Source organism: Pinus tabuliformis, chromosome 9 (genome assembly GCF_031772625.1).
Source record: "Pinus tabuliformis cultivar Carrire ecotype Pingquan chromosome 9, CPIR1, whole genome shotgun sequence".
Classification (NCBI taxonomy): domain Eukaryota; kingdom Viridiplantae; phylum Streptophyta; class Pinopsida; order Pinales; family Pinaceae; genus Pinus; species Pinus tabuliformis.
In genome coordinates, this window is record NC_142307.1 from 606,712,617 (window position 1) to 606,724,203 (window position 11,587).

Sequence of the window (11,587 nt, forward strand, 5' to 3'; positions counted from 1 at the left end):
CAAGCAATCATTACGGACCATGGAAGCCATTTTCGAAATGTCATGATGACTGAACTTACAAGCCAGCTTGGTTTGCGCCACGATAGCTCTACACCTTATTATCCGCAAGCCAACGGTTTGGTTGAGTCAATCAACAAAGTTCTAGTCGTCATGATTCGACGGATCATTGGTATCCATCGAACGAATTGGCATAACATGTTATTTTCGGCACTATGGGCATATCGAACTTCAGTGAAAAATTCAACAGGTTTCACCCCTTTTCAGCTAGTTTATGGCTTAGAAGCTGTGTTACCTATTGAGTGCGAAATCCCATCACTTCAAATGGCTGTCGAATTACTTCCAGCTACTTCCGAAGAGGAGAAACGGTTGTTATACTTAGCTAAATTAGATGAGACTCGACGTGACGCTACTTTAGCTATCGAGACTCACGCGAAACGAATGAAAGCTCAGTACGATAAAAATGTAACCCCTCGAAGTTTTTCGGAAGGAGACCTAGTACTATTATATGATCAAGCGAACGATAAGCTAGGTGCTGGAAAATTCGTTCCCATGTGGCATGGGCCCTACATTGTAAAGCGAAAGCTAGCAAAAGGGGCTTATGAGTTAGTTGATTTTGATGGGGACTCTTTGGGCAAACCCAGAAATGGACTTTACCTAAAGAGGTATTATGCTTAAAATGGTGGATGGAGAAATTTTTAGATAGGTTAGATTTCCTTTCTAGCTAGCAAGTGTGTTAGTTTAGTCAGTGTGCTTAGCTTAGCAAGTGTGGTTTTTCGTCATTATTTTGGCTCATCTTGGTTTTACTCTTGATATTGTAGATGTCGACGCCTCTCCAAACATACATTGGATTTGCTGATGGTGCTTGTCGTAGTACACGGAATATCTCTTCCGCAGCTTGGGTTATCTATTCGCCCTCTGACGAGTTAGTTTCTATGCATGGGGTAAGCCTCGGTCAAACAACGAATAACATTGCAGAATACAGTGCAGTGGTTGAATTATTATCCGAATCTATTTCATTTGGAATTCGACGTTTGATAGTGAGGTTAGATTCTGAACTTGTTGTATTACAGCTTAATAGAGTTTATGCCATTAGAAATCCTGTGTTATTAAGGTTGTTTTTGAGAGTGCGTCTCTTGGAACGTGAATTTGATTACATTGAATATCAACATATTCCAAGGTCTTTGAATACATTAGCAGATGCAATTGCTTCTCAAGTGTTGGACAGACATTTATAATAATCATGCAAGTAAATTTAAAGACATTTCATCATACATGTTAAACAAGATAAGCCGATAATAGTGATATATAGATATAGATAGAAGTGTGTCCAAAAATATATACATCGTCTTCGATCATAGGTTTAACACACCTTATGATCGGCAAAATGATAGTGCAAAAAGTCAAAAATGTCACATGTGACTACAAAAGTGACTAGTCAATCACTGGTGGTGCTCTCTGTACGACACCACTGCGCGGGCTATCTTGCGCAGAAATCTCCTAAACGGTCCAGGGACTGCAACCACGAAGCGCTGAAGCCTCATTGGAATGTCATCCATAGTAGTCTCAGGTATATCTGCCGTGAGACGCTCTAGATCATGCTCCAAATCGGCTAGTACTTCTGCTGTCGCATCCTGTAAGGCCGGTGCCGGTGCAGCTGGATGTCGTCTGTCGTAAGGCCGGAGATTGGCTGGACGCTGTGGTCCAACATCTGCATTTTTAAAATTTTACTGTTACTTTGAGACGATATATATGAAAAATAAAAAATACATAATTAGAAAACTTGTGAAAATGAAAGTACCTCTGTCATCCCATTGTTCTCCCTGTGGAAGAACCATGTCCGGATCACCTCTGAAATCCATTCCGGCATATGGAAAGTCTTGTATCACAAAAAGCTGGCCCTCTAGCCAGTCGAAGTAACTGTCAGAGAATCGAACCACTGCAGCACCCTCGTCAGGATGCCGGGCCATCACCGCAACCCATCGAACAAGCTTTGGCTCCCGAGGACCCAAGTCATCAACTGTGAGTTGCTGAGGGATCAGCATAGGAACTCTCTCCAAGGCAAAGCTCACGACTAGAGGCCCATATCCAAAAGTCTTTAGTCGTCCGTTCTTTGCCTTGGTTAGTTGGCTCTTCATATGAGCCGACACAGCTTCGCACCAGTTGAAGATGGTGCCTTGGTAACAGTCAACTGCCATCCGCATTTGGGATCCGGAAGCAATGTGCAAGGCGGCCGCGCCACAAATCCTAGTGACCGTAAATGCAATAACTCTAAGTTCCGCCAGAGCGATGTGCTTTATCTCCACGCCCTTTTTATGGCGAGTCCCTGGTCTGCACCACTCCTCGCGGAGATCATCAAGGGATTGGCCACCCGGCCTGGTCCCCGCAAGGTTGAGTTGCTCACCTCTGTTTGGCAAGCCAGTGAGAAAGTATACATCCGAGGGCTCTATCTCGAGCTGGTGCCCTCCAATGTAAAAGCATTGATCTTGAACGTTCCATCGCTCAACTAGCCATTCCAAAAATCTTACCTGGCCCCTCATGCCCGGTATGGTCCAATATTTGTACAATCCACATGTTCTTAAGGCATCCAGAGAGGGTTGGTGGTTAATCGCAGCTTCATCGTCTTCTACGTGCTCTCTCTCTCTCCAGTCTAACATGTTTTGGGCCCTGCACATCAAAAGAGTCAATTAGAAATTAATTTGAGAAAATTTGGTGGTTTTTTGAGAGAGTTAGGGTTTTGAAATGCGCCCTTTGCGGAAGACGCACCCCGGCTTTTTAGCACAGGGCGTCCGGACGCAGCTCGCCTGAAGGCGGACTGCGTCCCCAGACCTTTTTCCCGTGTGAGAAAAAGTCGGGGGACGCGGCTCACCCGAAGGGCACCTGCGTCCGCCGAGGGGCGCATTTTGAACCCAAAACCCCCCCAAAAAATGAAACAGAGACCAAAAACAAAAAACTAAACGGATAAAAATGAAGAGTGGGATGTGTAAAATACCTCGGTGAAGCGGCGTTCGATTCCGACGGTCAGATTTTCCGCAGCAACCACGGGAAGTTTCTTGTCAAAAGCTCCTTTTTCAACCTCAACAGTGAAACGGTAAAAATGACATGGTAAAAGGTCTTTTTATAGGTTTTTTGGATGAATTAGTTCATTTTTTACCATGAAAAGATGTTTTCAAATGTATTTTTGCCTATTTTAAACAGGTATGAGTAATGTGTCGCTTTTGTGCAGGACGAAGGGATTTCAAGGGAAATTGTAATTTTTCACAAACAAAATTTCAGAGTCATCTTTTAAGCCCTTTTCTGACTCCTAAAACATGAAAAGATCGCCGAGTGTTTCTTTTTCACTCGTTAAAACGGAATTAAAAGACGGTCCCCTTTTAGCTTTTTTCTGACCGTAAAATCAGGAAAAGATTGCCGGGTTTTTGTCGTTTCAAACTCGATAAGGAAATAAAACGACGTGTCTTTGATCGCTTTTTACTTTTCAGGTCAACGATACTATTATGAAAGTACTCCTTGGTCGCAAGATCAAGCGGTTCCCCCAGGTATTATTTTATACTTTTTCGGGCTTGAGGGACACAAATATACGAAAAAGTTCAACGTGGAGTTTCCTTAAGTTTTTCAGACTCTCTAAAATTGAAAAACGCCGAGTTTCTCCTATACTGGGCTCGTTAAACTTTTACAGTAAAGGACCTGTTCAATTACAAACAGGAACGAACCACTCCTTCCTAGGGTTCGCATTTAAACTAGGTTGGACTCGTCCGAAGGATGAGCTTATAATCAAGCATATGTTATCCTCCTCAAGCTTGTTAAAAATAAAGAGGTACTTGCCAGAAATGGTGGGGGAAAAAAGAGAAGAATGAACCTATTTGTCACCTTTTGCCTCAGAAGAAACTTTATTACCGCTCTTGAACACGACACGTTTCATTCACCTGGGTTGGGAAATCTTTTACCTCACAGTTGACTAAATCACTTTGAAAATCTTTAACCGGGTTCAGGGATCAACTTTGAGTTATTCGCCAGTCACCAAACCATCTGTTGTGTCGTTATGTGTTCAAGAGGTCTGCAAGCAAAACTTTCATCTGCAAAATACTTGTCATCCATTGACCATCCCTGAGTCAGTCCTTACAGCAACATTTCTTCAACTTGAACAATGATTTCGTGTTGCAGGCTTGCCTGCAACGGGTCGCTTTCTATCGACATCGACACATTATCTAGAAAGATGACTTAGGAATCGACAGTACCTTGAAGTCTGCATGCATCAATGGCAGGTTTCTCGCCTTTGACGTCAGTTTACATCATTGACTTTCGATCAGAGGATTCCGTGAAGTGTTCGACATCAAAACATCTATTCACATTTCACGGGTTGTGCTTGGTACTTTGAGAACCATTGACATTACTGGTGGTTTCTCTCACGCTTGTTAACAGTTTACATCATTGACTGGTAATCAAGTGGTTTCTATCATGTTCGACATCGAATCATTTAATCACATGGCTAGAATCGTACCAATTCGGGAAGTAGAAGTGAAGACCCTGGATCTAGTTTCTACCATCCAGGCTGCGAGGAGTTTTGTATTCATTATCTATGTAGACTAATCATAAACAGATGGCTGCGTCCATACTGTGTCTACAAAAGTCTATAAAAATGATGTACTGCAAGATCATTCCTGTATCAGAATAGTTAGTCCATTAGTTAAAGTTTTGAATCTGAGTATGGGAATGCCTACCTCAGTGATGATATAATCTTATCCATGTATTTTGTGTTGAAAATTGCAGGTTCCAACCAGGCCATCCACAAGGCAATCCTTGAAATGATAAAGCGCTTCACCCTTCCTAGAATTACAAAACCCTATTCTATTCCAGGCTTCGCACTTTAGGGGGCAATCTGTTACACTAAAAAATGTCACCTTGACTACTTACAGTTAGTATGGCTCCAATCAACAAGTCATGCTACCCTCTTAGGCAAGTCTCATGCCTCTGTTATCCATCTCAAACTCAAAGAAGAGAGAAAGTCTTGTAAAAATCATGTTTATCTCTGGGGTCGCAGGTTCTCTCTAGCCTTACCTGCGGGGACGCTGACCATGTTCACAAAATCCGCGTCCATAGACGCTCTGTATGTTAAAGGACAGGTGCGTCCCTCTGTAAAAGGCAAAATGCGCGAGTTTTATCTTGAAAAAGTTACTTGTGGTTACTTCTAGAACATTCTAGAGGTCGGTTTGATGAAATGGATGCGCCTCCAGTTGGTTCATGTATCTCTATTAAGGGGGAACTTATCCCATCAATAAGGGAGCTATCCCACCCATAGAGGGGGATGATCCCATTGATAGTGGACCTGAATAACCTCTTTACAGCACTATAAATGAAGGCATTGAGCCAGAAGGAGAGGAGGTTGGAGCTATACATTTTCTTTGGGTAAATGCTGCAGGATTTAGGTCTTCCATTAGAGCCTTTGTGAGGAGAGATTGTCTTCACTTGATTCTACTTGGGAGAGGGTGAGCTTTGTCAAAGTAGAGGAAAACCCTTGATGGACCCTGGGAGGAATTTGCACAACACCAAGGCCAGGTTGTAAGAGTTTCTTTGTTTCGTTATTAATACAAACTGGTTTATTTTTCTCAATAGCTTGTGTTAATGAGTTATTTCATGTGTTCCTTGGTCTGCATGTTGAATATATGTTTTATTATATGAAATGCAAGTGCTTGGTAATTGTTTGATTGTTTGTGGTTGCAGGAATTGACTTGAAGGAGGAGCTCATCCGGATCGTCAAGAACGGACTTCAACAACAGCGTTTTGGAATAAGGTAAGCCTAAACACTTGTAGTTTTCATGTTGTAAAAGGTGTATTTAGAGAAAGATCACTCCATTTTGTCTTGTTTGTCATTAGAATGTCTTAGACTTCTAGGAAGGTCAGTCGTGTCCGCACCCTTGACAGATTCCGTGTGACAGTGGCTCTGGTCATAACAACCATTATTGCCTTTTTTTTGGGTTTGTTTTTGTTTGTGGCCTTCGGGGAGATATAACTACATTTTTTGTTTATAATTTGAATATCATTTTTGTTGAAACTTATATATGTGTATATGTATATGTATATATGTATCTATATATATATATGTATATATATATATATATATACATATATATGTGTGTGTGTATATATATATATATACAGATACATACATACATACATACATATCTATATATCTATATCTATATATATATATATATATATATATATCTATATATATATATATATATATATATATATATATATATATAGATATAGCAAAGGGAAAAAATGAATTTTTTCATTTATATTTGAAACGTTTGCAAATTACATTGTGTTTAAATAAACTGCTTCATTCCCACAACCATCAAAGTGTTGGCCTACTTCACTTGACAACAAACCAGGACTTACATTCTCCAATTGAAACATGAGTAGGAACAAGTCACTTTGAAGACATGAATTTCTCATACATAGATTGAGACATTTTAATACACATACCATTCATATTCCTCACGCATCAACTACAATGCTCTAGCACTGTGACGAAACGCGCTTCTAAAATATCGCCTTATTATCCCACCAAAAGGAACAAAATATCCTCATTCCCAAAAGCATATAAACGATAATCACTATGTAGCATAATTAAAAAAGACATAGTGCATAGTATTTGTGTTGCTAAAAATCATGATCTTCTCTACTCAAACCTGGTGTCATGATCCATAACTATTCAAAATTAAACAAAAAAAAAAATAGGATTCCCTCATACCTTCAAATGATCATCTTTCATGAGGGTGCCTTTGCAAAAAACCTAGAAATGGATCATATCCACTGATGCCTTGCATCCTTCTTTCGATAATATGTTTTCATCCAAATTTTGTTCTCTATATATGTGGGACATTGATACCCTCTGAAAAGAAGAAAATAATGTGATAATCCTTATCTTCCAGTGAGAAAGGGTTGGATCCTGTAGAGTATATTGTTGATTGGACCAATTGATGATCGACTTATAGTCTCCAAAATTCAATCTCATCGATATCCAACCACCTTGCACAATAGAGGATGCCCCAAAAGGAAAGGAGCTCAGCCCTAGTGTTGGTGGCATATCCACTACACCACTTAAAATTATATAAGTCACCAGAGCTTCTAAATATTAGCATCCCACTTCCGTAAACCCCTAATGAGGCAGACCCATCAAAGAGCTTAAACCAAAAGTTGTGCCACACATCCTTCATATTTATGTATCTTTAAGGATAATTATAAGATACCAGCCCTTTCTTTAGGAAGTAGGATGTGATGTTAATGGAAGTAGTCCACTCTCCCGACTCCCTTTAGTAAAAAATAAAAGTGTTTCACACCCTCCAGATGCCCCATATAATATAGAAAGGGAGAGCTTTGTATTCCTTTTTTTTGTGAACTAGTTTGTGATGCAAGATTCCAATGAAGATTGATCCCACATTACTGATAATTTGAGATGATCAAGGAGCTCCTTCCATACTTCAACAACAAATGAGCACTTTAAGAATAGATGGAAAGTGTCCTCTGACTGATCCATGCATAAAGCACATCTACTCGGTCCATAAAAACCCTTCTTTAGTAGGTTGACCATCTAAGGCTTTTTTCATGTATCACCAACCAACAAAAAAATGTCAATTTTTGTGGTATATCCCATTTCCATGCTATCTGGAACCACCCAAACTCGTGATCTCTTGACTATTCTTTTGTTAAGAAGGCATAAATTCCCTTTACAATAATTTTCCCATTATACATGGGACCATTCCACGTAAGTCGATACTCCGCTTCAGAGAGTGTAATCCCTTCCGTATTTAGATGGATTATGTATTCCTCCCATTCTCCTGCAAGTGCACTAGAGAGGCTAATATCCCCTTCCTCTTTCCAAGTGATGCACCATACCTCATGTCTCTCATCCACGTAGACATCCTTGAAATGAATAAAACCCCTATTGTGAAGGGTATCTAATAGTACAGGGGAAAGGGTAATATGACTAGGAAAACTAATGATGGATACCAGACCAATATATGCATGTGCACCATTCCCCACTATCCACTGCATATTTCTTAATAACCATGTAGCAATTTTCAACAAACTCCTCCAAATCACCAAAGTCACCTATTGGGATGGGGCACCCGCTCTAATCCATGATATCAGAGAATGGTGCTTTAAATATTTACTTTTAATAAATTGGTGCCAAATATCATTTGTGTTGATATCCCTCCAAAGGTTCTTTATTAGCAAAGACCTACTAAAAGTGGCCAAGTCAGAAATGCCCCAACAACCCAAAGATACATGTTTGTAAATTTTCTCAAATTTTACAAGATGGAACTTCTTCTTATCCCCAACTCCAGCCCAAACATAATTTTCCATAATATAATTTAATCTTCAAATAATGGCAGTAGGGAGACATACGATGTGCATCCAATAAATAGCAATGCTCCAGAGCACAACCTCAATCATAAGCAGTTTCCCCCCTAGAGAAATCCATTTGTTTGGCCAAGAAATCAACCTCCTTTGAAATTTTTGCACCAACCATTCCTAGTCACTATTCACGTATTGATATGTTTTAATGAAAAAACCGAGATATCTGAATCCATCATTCAATGGAAGTGACTTTACCCAAAAAATGGCATCAATCTCCCTGGCCAAAGATGATTCCTGGTCCAATGCATAAAGAGAAGACTTCCCAGAATGCATAATAAAACCAAAAGCTTCCCTAAAATCCTTAGGAATGTGAAAAAAAATTGACATTCCAAAAGAGGTCCTTTCCCCAGTAGAATAATGTTGTCAACAAACATTAAATGTGTCAGAGACACATACCTAGATAACTTACAACCAATGACAATACCCCTTGACCTAGCATCCCACTTTCTCCTACTCAGACCATCAATCATAATAAAAAATAATAGTGGGGACAAGTCACACCCCTGTATCAATCATCTGGATGCCCTGAAAAACTTGGTCAAAATTCCATTTATAATAACCGCTATATGTGTCGATGTAACACAAGCCATAATTCATCTTACCACCTTTCTCTCAAACCCAATTTTGCGTGGTATGAGCTTAAGGAGCTCCCATTACACACACACAGAGACACACACACAATAGAGAGAGAGAGAGAGAGAGAGAGAGAGAGAGAGAGAGAGAGAGAGAGAGAGAGAGAGAGAGTTAATTGAAAATTAGTAAAATATTTATATAATTTATTTGTTTTTAAAGTCAATTGAGTTTAGCTAGGGTGGTTGGTCATAATAGTAGTTATTCTCCCTACCTAGGTTCAAGTCTTATAAGTTGACATGTTGACACTATAGAGTAGCAATGTTTCCCTCTTAAGTGATTCTATTTTGAATGTCCAAAGTTTTATAACCCCAAGGGTCAGCTCAAGTGGTCTAGACCCAAGAAGTGAAGTGTGCATTCATGTAGTGGACACATTGTGCCCTTACTCAAAACTTGACCATCAAAGCTTGACTTATTTTTTGGAACATCATTGTCTTCACCTTAGTAGTTCAATTTTATCACTAATAATTTAGGATATGATTATGAGATTGGATATAAGAAGGTCATGTAGAATGTGATGCTTGATTCCTTGTCAATGAAATATAGGGAGGAAAGGTTGCAATTTTCCTTATCCTTACTAATGCCAGATTTGATTATATAGATCCACTAGGAATGGCTAGATATTTCTAAGGTTATCCACTTCGTGTAAAATCTATAGGAGACCCTAAACCTTCCTACAAGATATATTTATCAACATGACACCTTAAGATATAAAGGGTGAATTTTTTGTATAGGACTCTAATCTAAAATGATAAGTGCTAGCAAAACTACATTCATATACCATCACATGTCACTCTGGACTTCAAAAAGCATATGAGCAAGTTAGTGTTATTTCTTTTGGGATTGCATGAAGAACTAACAAGAATTAAACAATGAATATCCCTAGGACATTCCAAACTTTACGAACCTTGGTAGACATATGGCTTGAAACTTCCAGAAACTTTATAGTTGGACACCATAAGGAAAAAAATGAATACATCATCATGTTGGTTATTTAACACCTTTCCAAATATGCCCCCAAAATTTATTTAAATTATCCACCATTGCATAAGTCTTCACGAATCATATTTTTAAATTACATAACGTCCTTGATTCCATTGTGATGGATCATCATCTACCTTCACACAAAACAATCAGGTAAGAGTTGTTTGACTTATTGGAAACCTAATTGAAAGAGCACAATTTATCACTACCAAATATATGGATAGATAAAGGTGTTCATTAAGTTACTAGAGGATTCTTTGAGATGGTTTTTGTTAAATTGACTAGGCCAATGGGTTCATTGGATTTGTTTTGGAAATGGCAGTACAATAGTGCCTATTATGGTCCTACTAAAATGTCACCCAATGACTTAGTTGTTATGAAGAAATACTATCATTTTTAGTCTTGTACTTACAAGGCACATATGAGGTTTAAAAAGTGTAATATATAAAATCTTATTGCTAAAGTTGTCATTTCCATAACAATTAAAGGATAATTGGTCTTTTCTTAAGATAGAGTGAAGGTGTTGTCACTTCAGATTGCACCAGCAACACAAGTGCTGCATGAGAGATAAAAAGCCTCCTAGAGACAGCCTCTGGGTTGAAGTGCCTAGGACACCTTAAATAGAGGAGTGCATTGGAACATTATGAGTGGGGTTTAAGTTGCACTCCAATTGTCACATAATAAAAATAATAAGAGGAGCTTGGCTCAATAGGCCTTCATTAAGGTAGACTCAAGCTGATAGATGGATCCAAATGCGGGGGTATAGTGAACATTGCATTTTGCTTCTGAATAATAAAGTATCTTTGCATCTTATCTCAATTCATGTGATATTTCTATTTTTTTGGTAATATTGTTTCGTATTTCTGGCATTTTGTTATTCTCGCAGGTCAAGTGTGTAACAAGTGTTATCATAGCACTTTCGAGGGGCAGTTGTACCTCTAATTTTGGCAATTTTTTTTTCTTAGGTTAGAGACATGTTTCAATGTCTTTAAACCACAAGATCTGTTGTTAAGCACATAAACCTATGGATTTGGGGAGGCATGCACTTAACAACTACAAGAGGTGGTCACGCTTGTTGGACTACCTTGTAACCACTGTGGGTACCCATTTGAGTAGTATCACATTAAACAAAACTGCACATCAACTGGAACCGTGCATAGACTGCACTTCCACGTACCCTTGGGTATATCGGAAGCCCCCCCTGGGGTAACCTAAAACCTAACCTTAGATAAGTCATTGACCATCTTGGTGGCACAGTACACTGAGAACAACACTCAGGGAGATTACTCGCATGTACATAAGGGTAGTCAAGTAGTACAACTAAGGGTGCAGTTGATCCTCCTTAGTTGGTGCTCTGAAAGATTGGGCCAAGTACTACTATTGGACCCCCACGTATATCACTGTTATGAAACCAGCTCAAGAAAAGATAGAAAAGATATATCAACGCCTTAGAATTCAGCCTCTTCGAGGGGGCAACCTCCTTTACATTACATAAATGAACAATTCTTGGATGATACAAATGACAAAACCTCCTTTCTATATATAG